The sequence below is a fragment of the Pleurodeles waltl genome, chromosome 1_2 (genome assembly GCF_031143425.1).
Source record: "Pleurodeles waltl isolate 20211129_DDA chromosome 1_2, aPleWal1.hap1.20221129, whole genome shotgun sequence".
NCBI classification, from domain to species: Eukaryota; Metazoa; Chordata; class Amphibia; order Caudata; family Salamandridae; genus Pleurodeles; species Pleurodeles waltl.
Window position 1 is genome coordinate 509,915,822 of NC_090437.1, and position 16,645 is coordinate 509,932,466.

A 16,645-nucleotide genomic window follows, 5' to 3' on the forward strand; every position below is an offset into this window, starting at 1 on the left:
TCTTTGTTTCATGTAGGAAAGCGCACCAAACCACTAAGCACGGTGTACAAATGTACTCTCTGATATTGGCTATGCAAAGTATGCTCATCATGTGTATGTTATAGATGTGTGTCAAAGTAAAACACTTTTTGGGGTTGACTATGAGTCTGGCTCGTGTGTCCCCTGCTGCTTTACTTTTTAAAGAAATATCTATTTTTTGTTTTCCATAAATATGTCATAGGAACAAAATATACAAAAAAAAACAGGAGAGTTGTCGAAAGTCACAGTGTCTCTATCCTTTTGCTACATAAACTTAAAGTCTATGAGACATCTGTGCTGTAAAATTATAACAGTAACATTCATAACATATTGCAGTTCCTTTTTACAGTAGCATCACAAGAGGTGGGCGAGTTTACAAACTAGCAATGAGAGTCAAGTCAAAGATCTGACTCGGATCTTAGAGCCTGTTCACAAGCCAAGCCCGGATAATGTTTGCTACGACCACCGTATAACAAGCATCACATAAGATATGGCACACCTTTAAACATGAACCATTAGTGAACGAAGAGGCAAGACAGTTAACATGTAAACCCTGTGCAAGGCTCAGATTATTATAGAGCTAAATTACAGTCTGCTAAATCAAACACAATTGATTTTGTACAGTTGGTATTAAGAACTTACACATTGGAAAGTGCTTTGTTAACCGATAATGAAGACAGAAGAGTTTTGCTGAAAAAAACATTTTTATGTTCTTTTCCTCAGAAAAAGCCCATTCCAGTGCACCTTTTAACCATTGAGCTATGCCTGGTACTTTGTTCCCACCCGCCCTATCACAATATGCCTCTGCTCAACACCAGTTGTAAAAATGTATGTTGCATTTTTTTAATTTTTTGCTTTTGGAATTAGGCCCAGCAAGCCCTGGCATAGAGTAAGCTCCCGGGGTATCCCATTATCCCTTGATAATTTAGCCACTACGTTTGCCCAAAAGGCAGTAATCAAGGGGCACAACCATGACAAGTGTAGGACAGAGGCATCATATGCACCACATCTAGGACATGAGGCGACCTTCCTGGATACATTTTGCTCAAAATAATCAGTGTCAGGCTAAGTGTGAAGTAGGACGTTAAACTGTAGGATTTTAAACCTCATATTACCACAAACCTTCCTCACCGGAGCAAAGGCCAGTGCCCATTCCCTGCCACCTCTGTTCCCTCGCGTCCTGTTCCCAGACACCTCTTGGTTTAGCTGCTGACCTGGGCTTATCCAGTTTCATAACCCTACACGTATGATATCCTATGTCAGCCAGAACTCAGCCAGAAAAACCTCCTCAGAGATTTAGTGGGAACAAGGGCAGCCAGAAAATCAACACAAACATTCCTTGCTATCCCAGCCTACTAAGCATATCTAAAAGCTGTCCAAACACCTCCTGAGCCTCTTTAAAGGTGAGAAAAACCTAACCAGGGTATAGATCTCCCAAGGTACTACAACTTCCCTCCTGCGATTTGGCCATCATCGATGTCTAATCTATACTTTTGAATAATTGCAGTGATCAGATTCCAATTCTCTTGCAAAGGGTGGGCATTTTAATATGCACATAATGATTCTTTGAGACCAAAGTAAAAAAAATCAGTTGACCCGAAATTTGCAAATTCAAACTTTTAAGTAAAAATAGTTCCTAAAAGCTCAAAGTGCCAGACCAGGACAAAATCACAAATTCATGCCGACCAGGATGGAAGGTGGACCACCTACAGGGATGAGTTAGGTCTGCTGAACAAAAGTACCTTAAATCCTGGAAGCTGCAGGGCTGTGATGCAGAGTCCTGCTTTGTTGTCGAGAGTGCTGATGAGGGGCTAGCGGTGCGAAGTCGTGCATCAAAGATGCATTGTGCAGTGACAGTTCTAAAGAGCTGCTGGGTTGCGATGCAGATTCTTGCGTCGTGTATCGAAGATGTCGTCAGTGAGGGGCTTGCTATGCAAAGGCCTGCATCGAGGATGTGCCTCGCTGCAATGGTTCAAAGGAGACTGTGAGCTGAGATGCAGTGTCCAGCGTCAGGGATGCTCTGGACTGTGGCAGTTCAGATGCGGTTGTGAGGAGATGCGTCACACTGAGTCAGTTTACAGGACCACAGTTGGGCAGGTAGAGCACCTTCAGGCCCACTTCCAAGGGTCCAGGACTAGGGTGACACCACTTGGGGGGTTAGGACTCAGCAGACAGGGTCCAGGTGCTAGGTCAAGGTGATTAGAGCCTTTTCTGTCCCTGAGGCTCTGATCAGGAGGCCAGCCAACTAGCCTTTAGAGTCACTCTGGTGATCCTGGGTTCAAGATGCAGGCCCAGTCCTTTCACTCAGGCCAGCAGACAGCAGAACAACAGACTAGTAGTTCTTCTTGCAGAGCAGCACAACAGTTCTTCTGAGCCTTCCACAGGTTCAGAGATGTACTGAAATGTTGGGTCTGAGGGTCCATTATTTATACCTGTGCCCACTTTGAAGTAGGAGAAGGTTGTGGAGGTTTCCACTCCTAGACATGTTTGGAATTTCCTGCCTCCCTGCCCTGGCCCCATCTTGCCTGGGTTCACAATAAGCGAGCGTCAAGCTATTTGTGAGTGTAGGAAAGTGCCATCTTTCTAGCATAGTTGCCCTCACTTTTTGCCTGATGTCAGTGTGTTTAGACTGTAGTTCACTGGGATCCTGCTAATCAGGACCCCAGTGACTGTGCTCTCTCCCCTAAATTTGGTTGTTGGTAAACAATTTACACCCACATTTAACATACTGGTGCACCTATGTAAGTCCCTAGTATATGGTACTTAGGTACCCAAGGCATTGGTACACCAGGGGTCCCCCATGGGCTGCATCATGTATTGTGCCACCCATGGAAGCCCATGCAAACTGTGTCTACAGGCCTGCCGTTGCAGCCTGTGTGAAATGGTGAATGCACCTGTTCACCACCTAACCTGGTCACTGCACTTAGACACTATTAGTCACCCCTTTGATAGTCCCTTCAGCCCAAGGGCAGGTTGCATGTCCCTAAGTGTGAGGGTATCCCTGCATGAGCAGGGTGCCCCTACAGACCCCAGGCCAAATCCTGGACTCTGTAAGTGCGGGAAGCCATCTTAAGGTATGTAGTGGACACTGGTCAACACGAGTGGTCCAACTACATAATGGCTTCTCCGCACCTAAGCATGTTTGGTATCAAACATGTTGGAATCATGCAACTACACAGATTCCAGTGTTAGTTGCACGATACCATGTATTCTGGGGATTCCTTAGAGGATCCCCCAGTTCTGCCTGTGCCTGTGCAGCCTTATGGGATCTAGCTGCCAGCCCACACTGCTGCTGAACCCAGTCACTATTCTGCCCTCCTGCTGGTGAGCCAAGCTCAGACCAGAGAAGAAGCAAAAAGGATTGCCTGCAAGAAAGAGGTGTGACCACCTCCCCCTGTGTACTTGGTGTCTAAGGGCTGGGGTTGGGTGGCGTCTTAGCACAACCAGACTGCTTTAAAGGGCACATGTGGTGCCCTCATTGCATAATCTGGTTTGCACTAGTTCAGGAACCCCCGGTTCCCGCTCTGGTGCAAACTACAGCTAGGAAGGTGCTCAGAGCTCTGCCTGGTGGCCACTTGATTCTGCCATCTTGGAAACATGATGGGCAGAGGCCTCTGGGACCCCCTGACTGGTTAGGCCAGGTAGATGACGTCCCTGACCTCCTCTGATTTGTGGGTCACTTCAGAGAGTGACCATCTCCCTTTTAGGGTTACTTAAGGGCTTCCCCTTGAATGAGTCATCAGATTCGTCAAGCTAGACTCTCCAAGGAACTCTCTGCAAGACATCTTCTGCTCCTGGCCTCTGGAACCTCTGCTGGTCTGCTTTGAAACCGAAACACGTCTGCTTCTGGTGGGAAGGCTCCCACTGCAACATTGTTTATCTGGATCCTGCAAGAATTCTGCAACATCCAAGGCTGTGCATCCTCCAGGGTCACCAGGACTCTGTTTGCACCTGGAAGCATGAAGGAATCTCCTTTGGAGTGAAGGACTCACTCCCGGCAACCACAGGTACCTCAAGACAACATCGACCGGCTGGTGGACTCTGCTGTCCCACAGACATCCAACAACTCTGCAACACAAGTGGTGAGTCTGTGGCATCCTTTGGATCCTGCTTGTCTTCTAACCAACCTAGGGACTGTGGGCCCCTGCTCCTGCCAGTGGACTGGAACCCCTGTGCACTGCGACTGTTGCACTTGCCAAGGCTTGTTGACCCTTCCTCCAGGAGATCTCCATGCACCAAGAAACCCCAGCCTCCAGCACTCTGCAACGTGAAGATCTGCCCTTGTCCTGCAGCTCCTGCGATGTGGGACTTCTGTTTTGTTGTGCTGGTGAGGTCTCCTTGTGACTCCCCGTGTCCATCGCCTGTGGCTTACTTTGGGTGCTCCAATGACTTCTGCTGGCCTTCCTGTATTCTGAGGGCTAGCCCTGACTCCCTTTCCTGGGTAGAGTCTCCTAGACCTTGTTGGTCCCCAAAACTTTGCAAACATTCCTTCAAGCTCCTGTTTGCATATGCCAATGTTTGTTGGGGACCTGGCTGGTCACTGACACTCCTGCAATCCGGCAACCTTTGAGGCTCTGCTTGTAGGTGACTCCTAGGATTTTTCTGAAGCTCCTGGACCCCGCAGCTGGACTTCTTCCACCAACTTGTAGGAACTTCACTTTCAGGAGTGTGAGAATTGCCACCTGCACCTCCTGGGCACCTCCAAGGGTGCTGGACTATGCCCCCTTCCTTTGTAGGTCCTCCTCGTCTGGAATCAGTCCCTGGGTTCCGCCAGCCTGGTCCACAGGTCATGACAGAAGCTTGACAATCCCAGGCCTCCACTGACTTCAGAGAGAGTCCCTTCTCCTCTCGGGTCCCTGGTGTAGGTACTCCTGTCTTCTGGGTATCCTGGGGTAGGGGACCCCTCCTTCCATTCTCTTGTCTGCTGGGTTCCTCAAGGTCCACTCGGAAATGTCTTGAATGTCTAGCTGTGGCCACTCACCTGAAAAGCAGGATGTCTGCAGGGGCGATGGTATGCCCCCTGACCTCCTGGAATACCTTTCAGCACTTCCTGGTGGACACAGAAACCCCGGCAGGTGTCCCAAAAAGAAAGGGGGAGTGGAAGAGAAAGAGACAAAACACTGCCACGTCTTGCCAGTCCAGCCAGGCACCCTGTATCTTTGGGGGGGTAGGTCGTTGTTGACAGAGTGATAGTAGAGTTAGTGCACTCAACTTCCTTGAAACTGAATCTCTCTTTCTGATATGGGCACGGGAGCGGTAGAAGAACACCGGGATACTCCAGCACTTTTCTTGGATAATAATAACTGTTGGCACAATTACTAACACGGCATTACCAAAAGCCCAAACTGAGTACCATAACAATAAGTACTGCGACACTAGGGCTGGCTTCACAGAGATTCACTGTTGCACACTACAATCTAGAACTGTGGTTGCACTTATCATGCACAAGAAAGACAAACAAGGGCATTAATTATATCACATATAACTTTCCTGCATGCTTAGGGTTAAACTAAAAGGAACAGAAACAATCCAAGAAATACAAATGTCCACTCTGGGTTCAAACAGTTAGGGTGGCACAGTTTGGTTTGGTTTCACTCTGTGTGTGAAAAACCCTACAAAAAGCAAATTCATCAAACTGAAACACAGGCATGAATGACACAATTTAAATCCAAGGGTTATGTTATTATAGAAAGAAAATTCACACAAATGCTCTTTTAAAATTGCACTGTCACTTTTTGTAGTACTTGAGCTCAAACAGATTTCCTAAAGCACATTTAGGCAAGTAACTACAATAATAATGTAGAATGTTCAGAAATGTATTTGTCTCTTCAAGATAAGCACTGTGCCAAAATACGAGGTCTGAAATACACCAGCTTTTCTAGGAAAGCGCGGCACTCAAAGAACAAACTCCCTGGAGAATACTAGTCACTTAGCTGCAGTCTTTTCCGGAGCGCTGGAGGAATGCCTGGTGTCAGCTGGTACAGGAACGAAGAAAATAATTGCCTCAAAAAAGTCCTGAATACGAGGATGACAGCAGGGGCTGGACTGCCAAATCAGATGCTGAGATCAGGAAGCAAAACAAAGCCAAGCAAGGAGGCATGCTTCACTCTGCTATTTATAGCCAATCAGGAAAGCAGTTGAGTTTCCACATGTGGATGAGTCACCACACCCAATTAGAAGCACATGTCTACACCACACCCAATTAGAAGCACATGTCTAAACCTGCTCACGTTAGCAAACAAGCACTGGTAAAACCAGCATTGATAAAACCAATTGTGTAACACAGCACATTATGTTTACTTAGAAACATGAAGGTTTAACCAAGAACAGAGATATGATTTAACCCTAATCCCTAGGGATGCTGACAGATAACGCAGGAGGCACCTTGGGGATTCCTGACACTGAATTCCACAAACTACTACTTCATTTGTTAGTCTATGAGACAACTGCGTGGGTAACTACCTTGCACCTGGTTGCTGAGGACACTTACTGTACTTACCTCTTGTGTTTCTAGCTGCCCCAGCCCCAGCCCCAGCCCCTACCTAACTACCACACTTGCTTTGGTTGGGGTCACTGTTTCACATTCCACTTTTTTAGTATATGGATTGGCCCTCCCCTAGGGTCCTGGTATTTTTATGCTATTTCTGAGGGTTATTTTGTGTACATATTGTGTGTAGATATCTCCAAAGGGAGAGTGGGAGGATGCAGGCACCAAACAGTCAGAACAGGAAAATGCCAACTTTCTAAAAGTGGCATTTTCGGAATTGTGACTTAAAATCCAACCTTACCATTAAAGAGAGCTTTAAATTACAATTCGTTAGACACCAAACTCAATATTCCTAACTGCTCCCAATTGAAAGTTACTACTTATTAAAAGTAATGAGATAACCCAATGTTATCCTGGGGAAGAGAAAGGCCTTGCAGTTTTTCACTACCAGGACTTGTAAAAGTTAAAAGTGCTTGTCCAACTTTTTAAATAAACCGCATCCTGCCCTCTGGGCTGTTTACAGCCTTCTCGAAGGACAAATTATATTTTTTAAAAGGCAGGTGTGGGCCTGGCAATAGGTTTATCCTGCCAGGTCAAAATGGCAGCTTAAAACTGCACACAGGCTGCAATGGCAGGCCGGATGCATGTTTAAAGGGCTACATAAGTGGATGGCACAATGAGTGCTGCAGTCCCGCTAGTAGCATTTTATTAACAGGTCCTCAGCACATGTAGTATAACTTTACTAGGGGCTTACAAGTAAATTAAATAAGCCAATTGGGTGTAAGCTAATACTACCATGTTTGAAGGAGAGAGCACATGCACTTTAGCACTCATTAGCAGTGGTAAAGTGTGCAGAGTCCCAAAGCCAGCAAAAAACTAAGTGAAAACCATAGACTGGAAGGTAAAAAGTTGGAGGGAAACCAAAACTAGGATGTCAGGTACAACAGTCCCCCACCAAATGTCCCAGCCTTCCTACACAATTCTGCAGGCAGTTGGGGCTGGTGACATTAAAGTGTTGGGGTGTAAAAGTTGGGTATGACTTTTATGTAGCAAGCTTAGTGGACAAATATGGGGCCCGAGGAGGGGAGAGGTCCTCTTTCCAAGAGAAAAATGAAAAAAAATCGGCAGTGGTGCATTTTAAAACACATGAATTTAGTGAGAAAGCAAGGTTTATAAAGTAGTGGGAAAGTGTATTCTTGAAATATTAAACACATAAAAAACGGCACCATATCTTACTGCATTAATATGTTCAACAGTTACTGTAATGGCAATTGCACAGTGTGACAATTTCAGGCCCTTTGAAGTGTGTGCTTGCCCAGTGTCTTGCACTGCGTGCTGCATCGACTTTGGTAGAAAATGCTCTAACTAGGCTTCGGGACACCCACAGGTGCTAGCTGCAATCATTCATATAGAAATATGTGCAGACAGGTCTTTAAATGGGATGAAAAAAGTGGGGCCTCTATAAAAGGTAATATGTAAAATAAATTTCTGTGATTCCCTTGTGCCACCCGACCAGTATTTTGGTTTCTCTCTGAGATGTTATTGCATGCAGATATATGAAACAGCAACAGACATAAATCTAAAACTTGCCAGTACTATTCCCTTTGTCAATGGTTGTTAGCTATTTAAGATAAATGAGTAACAACATTTTTTCTATAAATAATTAACACTGGGACTGTTTTAATTCTAAAATTGTAAGACTGATTAAATATTATTGAGGCCTGTGGTAGGAGTTTTGACCTATGTGTGCTTCATGTTAGATATATATGGCCTTTTTCTCTGCTTATCTCGTCCATCTGCACATCTTCAACCTCATCTCTTTTCTCTTCAGCACCCCCCTGAAAGCATCTCCCTCAGTTCACCATCCCAAACATACACTGTACTCACTCACATTTAAGCACTTGATTTTCTTTTACCTTTTAAATGTTTTGACGTCTGTGTACCTCCTTCACACACATTTACACAGAATTTCAGTTGCAACTAGAATTCATGACCTATTGTTCTGTGTACTCTGCAGAGAGACCACCCTACTGACAAGCACTTTGCTTTGCCAGATCCAGTCTCAGCACCAGAGCTCTCTATCAAAGCCCCTCATAAACATCTGGCACAAGTCAAAGTATGCACTATACAAGAGTAATACGATGCACAAAAAAACAGAAACATATACTTGATAAAATAGGCAACACTCCTGGGGAATGCAAGATTAATTAAAACATGTGAAATAAAAGAGGGACTAAATCACTGATTTGCATTACCTTACCATTTTGAACATTCATTGTCCGTAAATCAATCCATGTTTTTAGCATTAATGTAAAGGGCATGCATACTGGGCCATACAGGGCCAGTTTTAATGCCATACAGCATGTAACTGTCTTTACTTTAAGCACATATTTCTCTCTTTGCGGTTGATTCTGATATTTGGATCAACTTCACAAGGGAACAAAAATCCTGCTCGTATTTTGGATCAATCTCGCAAGGGAAAAATTACAGCAACTCCACTTCTATGGGGTGCTCAAAGAAAAGGGGCAGCTCAGTAACCCTGAAACCAAGGCAAGACAATTTAAAGAGAAAAAAAAATGGTTCACTTCTAAGGGGGCCAGCAACTTGTAGACAGTGCCTGGGGTGTCACAGTTGGGGAGGTTAGGTTGATAGGGGACTCAGCACATTATACATAACACAAGATTAGCATTATAACACCTCACACTTATAACACTTACCCTCACCGAGGACAAGATGCCAAATCATGCTCGCGTCCAGTCCTACCATGTGACGAATAGGAAACGCTGAGATCTGTGCCTGTGAATAATGGACGTCTTGCCTCATGTAGGGATGCAGACTCCCACGCCGAAACCGTGATGTTGACAACGTCACTGGCCTACAGAGGATGCCACCACAGACTAGAATATCAATGGAGGGCTTTCGAAAGGTAAGCCCTGTGTCGTGCGTCACATTGCAGAAAACAAATGTATTCCCTGGATTCGGTCCCCTGCCTCCGAGTGAGTTGGGCTGGACGGCTTCCCGGACGGTCTAAAGTAATTTTTCAGTTAATTGAGAAGGGAAGGCCTCAAACATTCCCACTGAGAATCCATTTCTCCCAGCTGATTTTTCTTTTGGCATTGATATTATACCTTCTCCCAATTCTTCTAATGTAATTTCCTCCTCCAAGTCCTTCCTCAGAAGTGCAGAAACCCTAGGGAAGTTAATCTCATTTAGATAACATGCTAAGACAGGTGATACTGAATCCACACAACAGTAGATAGTTTGTGTAAATGAACACACAGCATTTTATTTATGGCAGCCCGTGCCATTACAATTACATAACGCCAAGAAATGGGTTAGATGTGCTGTCTAGGGCTTTGATATGTGACCTGTAAGGTAAGTTTGCTGTGCTGGAGTTGACACTAGTGACATCTGTGTAACCTATATATTTATTTCTGTGTGACAGCTGAACCTGTGGTCAGAATAGAGCATAACATGATGCATAGCTCGGCTGTCTAGGTTCTAGCCATTTGAGTTACATCCATAATAGCACCCATGTCTCAATGTGTGATATTTGTGCATTCATGTGGCTCAAACAGTTTTCAGCCGCTACAGCAATGAACACATTCACCTGAAACTGCTCAGATGATGAAAGAATTAAAGAGCTGGCAAATTGTTAGCCTTGCCAGCGCTCGCTTGAAATAGACTTATTTAACCCATTTGGCTCAGTATGAGAATCACCAACATCACCCTATATGCCCAGGTTCCAGCATGACTGCATAAATGTATTTATTTTAAATGTCTTATATTACGTTATGGGTACTTGTGTAGTGCATGGTGTGGACTCTCAGCACTTGTAGGTCACTGGGTGTGCATTGTGTATTTGTTCTGGACTATATTGAGCATGCACTGCCTCTTGGGGCAATGTGACTTTCAAACCATTGGCATGGACCTCATGTAACAGGGTTAGAGTACTGTCTGTGTTTTACTATTGGAGAACAACATGTGGCTGTGAACAAAGAACATTGGAATGTTGACGCTCTGGGCTTTTACCAGCCAGTAAAAGCCTGGAGCACTCCATTGTCTCCAATGGAGCTCCCAACATTCCAATGTTCGAATATAGCCTTAGAACCACCCGTAGCGGGCTCTACCGGCTATTAAAGGCCCGCTCTCACGTTAAAGGCCCGAGCCGAAGGCGAGGGCCTTTAACAAGGGAGAGGGCCTTTAATAGCCGGTAGAGCCCACTACGGCGGGTTCTAAGGCTATTAGAACATTCTGCCACTCAGGGCAGAATGTTCTATTAAATAAAACAAATTCCTCACGGAGCCCGAGGGGATTAAAATCCCCTTGGACTCCGTGAGGCTTTGTTCACAACTGTTGCTGTGAACAAAGCGAACATTGGAATGTTGGCGCTGCGGGCTTTTACCGGCCAGTAAAAGCCCACCGCACTCCATTGTTTTCAATGGAGCTGCCAACGTTTCAATGTTCTAATAAAGCGTGGTGTAGTAACGAACAGTCATTTACAGACAACACTTTTGATTGAAATGACACACAATTTGCACAGACGTTGGTTTACTGATAACACTATGTAGCGCACAAACGATAATGTGTGGAAATCAGGCTTTATGAATATTTGTCATTTGCGCATCACCAAGTAAAATGCCTTGATTTGCTTCATTGTGCTTTCCTAACTGCTCATAATTTTTTAATAATTTGTACTGTCCATTTGCAGATATTACATTTTTTTGTGTTAGAAAACAATTGACACAATACCGCCTTTCTATCACATTTCCTGTACCCCAGCAAGACTGTCACATAGTTAACTTTCCGAAATGCTCTCACTTTATAGTCAGAAAAAGTAAAGTAAATGAAAATGTTGATGCAAAAGAATAAGGAACAATTTGACAGATGGCATTACCTGGCAGTTGCCATCTGTCTTTGAACGTACGGCGGATGTGACAAGATGAAAACAAAATGTAAAGGCAGCTTTCCTGCTTATTCTCCTTCTGAACTCCAGCGTGGCTCTTTTGGGGGTGCTGCAGCACTCTTTGCACCCCTACCTCCAGTATCTATGCTACATTGGCTATCTGTAGCCAAATAGGCTACTTTTAATTTACTCTGTATGGTATTCCGAGCTTACCTCTGTTTTGGCCCTTGGCAGTTACATTACACAGGACACCTTTATAGGTATCAGCACACTCTATAAATAGTTTCTCCATTACATTACCTGACATACGTTTTGAGATGCGGGGTTGGTCAGTTCATGAATTAAAGAATTGAGCCTTAGTCAGTTTTCTCCTCTTTGCTCCTTTCTTTTAAGTTCAGTGCATGTGACCAATCTACTGAAATCCACCAATAGCTCAGTAGGGTTGGTTGCAGCTTTTTGCTCTTGCACAGACCTGGAGTTCCCCATGGCAGTAATCCAGTCTCATGAGGTAAGATTATGTTGACGCGCACACACTGTGAAGAAGGCCTTACCTCCATTACGTATTTAAAATCAAAGGTTTGAGCTCCCATGACATGTATGTAATAGAAGAGTAGCTTGGAACTCTCTGCTTCCACAGTACTACACCACAGAGCAAGAAAAGAAAGATACTCTCACCGGAGCTAGCCCTCCTTCTTGTGGCAAAGCAAACCGTCCAAACCTTGCATAGATGAAGGGATTTATGATTGTACCTTCATCACTAGGTGTTCTGTCTTCATGTGAGAAAATATGACACAAAGCCAAGTAACTATTCTAGGGGAACAGTTTCCCTGACTGGAGTATATGGGTGCCTCATTACTGAGAAACGATAATGGTAGAAGGTGGAGTGGCAAGGAAACCTGGGTGCGATGCATTCAACTTATATTGATGCATTGTTTCGGGGCTGGGCATGGGCGAGCACGTTCTGGGCGGGGAGTGGGCGGGCGTGGAGTTAAGGGAATGTTTCAACTTGGAGCCTTTTGCGCGGATGCTAGTCATGTGTTCTTTAAATACCTCTGCTGTACTGTATATACTGTAGTAATATATGCCAATAAACAGGGTTAAAAAAAGCCAGTAACTATTCTATATATGTTCTTTATTTAAGTGTGCCCTCACTGATATATGCATTAATTTATTACGGAATGGGGGCTTATCTTCACCCACGCTGTCCCTCCACTGACCTGCACTAGTGTATTCTGTGACTCCTCTCACAACTGGTCCATCACATTGGGCATGAAGTGCTGACCATTGCTAGTTCTGGGATTGAGAGGATCATGTCCTCCAGGGTCCTAGTGTCTGTGTCATGACATCCTGTGTGCGGGTATCTTCCTTGTGTATGCTCCCACAATGCCATCAACGCGGGGTGCAAGGTTTCTTCATGATATGTTTGTTAATGCCATTTGTGTGGTTGTGCCCTTCATAAGACAGTCAGCTCAATCGTGAGCCATAATTATCCCCTCTGGGATCTTTTTGAGGAGTCCCAGGACAGACCAGGGTTACTCGGCTTGGATTGTGTCATTTGGAGATTTTTTTTCACTGGTAGCCAATGGCTTAACCTTCATGCTGTATTCAAAACTCAGTACCAAGTATCACCGTTAGTATTTGGCTCTATCCAGCCATTGCTTTTGTATAAAAGGAAAATATACTTTGTTCTGCACACATGGCAGAACACCTGCACAAACGGTTCAGAAAGGCACACTATATTCATTATACTGATGCATTTGGGGACACAGTTCTTGTGGTTCCCTCTGTTACTGAGTTCTTTTGGGGATTGTGCAATTTTCTGACCGTGGCCCTCTTTTAGAGATTTTCTTTGGGTACAATGTGGTACTTGAATGGCTCCAGCCCCTCTCATGAGATCAGGTCTACAGAGGTTTAGTCAAAGTCAGTACTGGTGAGTTGAATATTGGAGATTCCCAAATTCGGGCTGCATGCCCTCAGTTGCACAGTACCTTTGATCTCGGTTTCTGATGCTGCCTACACCTGGTCTACATTTCCCTCAGTAGTTATCAGCAGGGGCGGCTCCTCTGTTAGGGTGGAGGAGCGTCGCCCCTCCCCCCGCCATCAGCAGAAGCTGCAAAACGTTCACAATGAGGGGATAATAATTATGTTTATTATCCCCTCGATGTGAAAGGGGCGGGGCATCTGGGATGACGAGCAGTGAGGGGGAGTGCACAGTCCTCCCCATCAGAGCACATGTGTGTTTGGCCGGCCGTCAAGGGCCAGCCAAACAAACATGCGCAGTAGGCTCTCTCCAGCCCAGCAACACAGTTGCCGGGCTGGAGAGAGCCTGCACAGGCTCCCACTCTGCCTGGGAATGCCAGTGAAACCTGACACTGCTCTGAGCACTGTCAATATTGGTCGTAGGGCAGGCTGGGAGCCTGTGCCTACCTGCAGCCAGCAGAGGAGAGGAACGGTGCGGCTGCTAGAAGGTAAGTGTTAATTTTTTTTATTTTATTAAATTTTAGTCCCGCTCCCACCTCCCCGCACGTCGCCCCGCCCCGCTCCTTATGAGCGAAGCAAGCCGCGACTGGTTGTCAGGTTTACCAATCCAGATGGTGTGCGCTATCCATGGTCCAAGATTGGGATCATCAGCTCATTGCCCTAGCAATGCCAATGTCTTCTATTGCACGGTTCTGACACAGGTGCATGCCCAGCTAAATGAGTGTCAGTAATTCCAACAATGGCCCAGTTGTCTGAAAGTTGCATTGCTTGTGGCCCTTAGATTCTCTGGCCTTAGCTTTGCGGTTGCTTCCTCGACTCCTTACACAAGACCACTGTCCGAAACAAAGCTAAGAGCACACTTCCAAAGTGATTCACATGCTGATAAGACTCTTAGGACTCACAGACCTCACTTTTGGTGTGAATATTGATGGTCCTTCCAAGATGCAGTGGCTATTTTGGTTCATCCTGTCTTGGATCCTTAGCGGTCCTTCTCTTCTGGGCAGTGTCAAGACTGATTTGCATGTGGCTGGGTCCTAACTGGGGTGGCATGGTGAGAAAATAAACGATGGATTAAACCCAGATCTTTGTGACGGGGGGTGAGTATTTGCATTGTTCAGCATTCCATCCATCATCTGTTCTTTTTGCTTTTGTCACCCTAAGTGCGCCGGGTATGCCCAGACATGGGTCCCAGGTTCACTATGCCACTGGAATCAAGCTAGCCTGGCTGATGAAGGGTGATACCCTGAAACATGTCCCAGGATGCTTGTTTCCTGTCCAGGGAGGACCTGGCTTGGCAGTTCAGGCTGGCCTGTTCCCATGAGGAACAGGGTCAAGGCTGATTTGCAAATGGCTGGGTCCAAACTGGGGTGGCATGGTGAGCAAAAAAACAATGAATTAAACCTAGATCTTTGTGACTGGTGGTGAGAGTTTACATTGTTCAGCGTTCCATCTATCATCTGTTCTTTTTGCTTTTGTCATCCTGAGTGAGCCGGGTATGCCCAGACGTGGATCCTGGGCTCACCATGCCTCTGGAATCAAGCTAGTCTGGCTGAAAAAGGGTGATGCCCCGAAACCGGTCCCAGAAGCTTGTTTCCGGTCCAGGGAGGAGCTGGCTTGGCAGTTCGGGCTGGACTGTTCCCATGAGGAACAGGGTCAAGACTGATTTGCACATGGCTGGGTTCAAACTGGGGTGGCATGGTGAGGAAATAAATTGATGGATTAAACCCAGATGTTTGTGACTGGGGGGTGAGTGTTTGCATTGTTCAGCATTCAGTCCATCATCAGTTTTTTTGCTTTTTCCTCATTCAAGGGCATCTCCGAACCCCTTGTGAGCAGTCAGTGCAGATTTCAAGCAGTGCTTTCTGGCAGGCTCAGGGAATTTTCTCAGGTTTCTGGTCCTGGACCTTACAAGTGGAGTTGGCAGTAGTTGCACCATCCCTGGAGCACAGACCTGGTTCTGACTGGTGTGGGACCCTGACTCCTGGTAGAGAACACCCTGTACTCTTTCGGGAAATTCATACATTATTTTTATACCAAAGTGCCAGACAATGCTAGTGTATTCGAAAAGTCACTTCTGAGACTGATGTTTGGCAGCTCTGCACTTTTGCTTAATGCACTTAGGGGGTTATTCTAACTTTGGAGGAGTGTTAATCCGTCCCAAAAGTGACGGTAAAGTGACGGATATACCACCAGCCGTATTACGAGTTCCATAGGATATAATGGACTCGTAATACGGCTGGTGGTAAATCCGTCACTTTTCCGTCACTTTTGGGATGGATTAACACCTCCTCCAAAGTTAGAATAACCCCCTTAGTCTTTTTCACAAGGTGTGTGCGGGAAGATGGGATAGAGCTGTGTGTGTCCAGTGCCGAGAAGCCCAAAATTAGAATGTGAAGGCAAGCGAGGCTGCTCCATTTAACTACCTGTTAAAATGTTGGGTGTAGAACAAAGGCCAGGAAAGGGTAAAGAAAACTCCATAGCTTCAAAATGACGCTGTCTTCTTCCCTTACCACTACTCAGCCGGATCCACTAAAAAAAGAATATCTGGAATGTTAGTGGAGGGCCTGACAATTTACATCTGCTGTGTGGGCTCTCCTTCCAGCTCGTCTTGGATAAACTGCCACAGTGACAAAAAGAACCATAGTGCAATTGTGTCCACTTGTCTCACGAATGCTCCATATATGCATCTTCCACACACTAAATGATACTCTTATGTAAGATACTTGTCCCATATGGATTATGGAGTTGCAGGGGACTGGCAGACCAAATTAAGACACAATAAGGGGGAGACTGGTAGGCCACCCTACCTAGCAGGTAACCGGTATAAAGACAAGTTCTGATACTAAAAGCATATCATTGCAACCACTGTCAGTCCTGTAAAGCCTGTTTAACTGACAGTAGTCACACCCATGAGATGGTGGGTGCACAAGGTGTGCCCCTCTGACCTCAGAGGCCGTCTCTGGACCCCAATCCTTGTCACAAACGTTTCTCCAACGCACACACATTATCTTCTTGTGCTGAAGTGGGGGCTGAAAAAACTGCTGCATGCTCCAGTGAATTCAGAGTAGGAGCCCTGGCACTAAGGAGCCAGGCAGGGGACCTTTCTCCATCCCAGTATCTCCCATTTGTCTGTCAATGAAATCTGCTGCAGTATACCTTCTACACATGTCACAGCTAAGTGCCCAGCAATGATCCCACATGCCAATGTGACCTTGTGCCCAGATTTTACCCATATGACAGTCTTCGCTTTCAGT

The 16,645-nt window shown here is 45.6% G+C and overlaps 1 protein-coding gene across 2 annotated transcripts in view; it reads left to right on the top strand.

The window, feature by feature from the left end:
• ALPK1 (alpha kinase 1) overlaps positions 1–16,645 on the top strand; it is a 323,413-nt gene that overhangs the window by 1,321 nt on the left and 305,447 nt on the right. The window contains exon 1 of one of the 2 annotated variants that reach the window (XM_069241574.1): positions 9,351–9,431. The exons of the other annotated variant lie outside the window; for it this stretch is intronic. The gene's annotated coding sequence lies outside the window, so the exon portion shown is untranslated. Of the gene's footprint in view, positions 1–9,350; positions 9,432–16,645 lie in introns of those variants that run through there. 2 annotated transcript variants of the gene reach the window in all.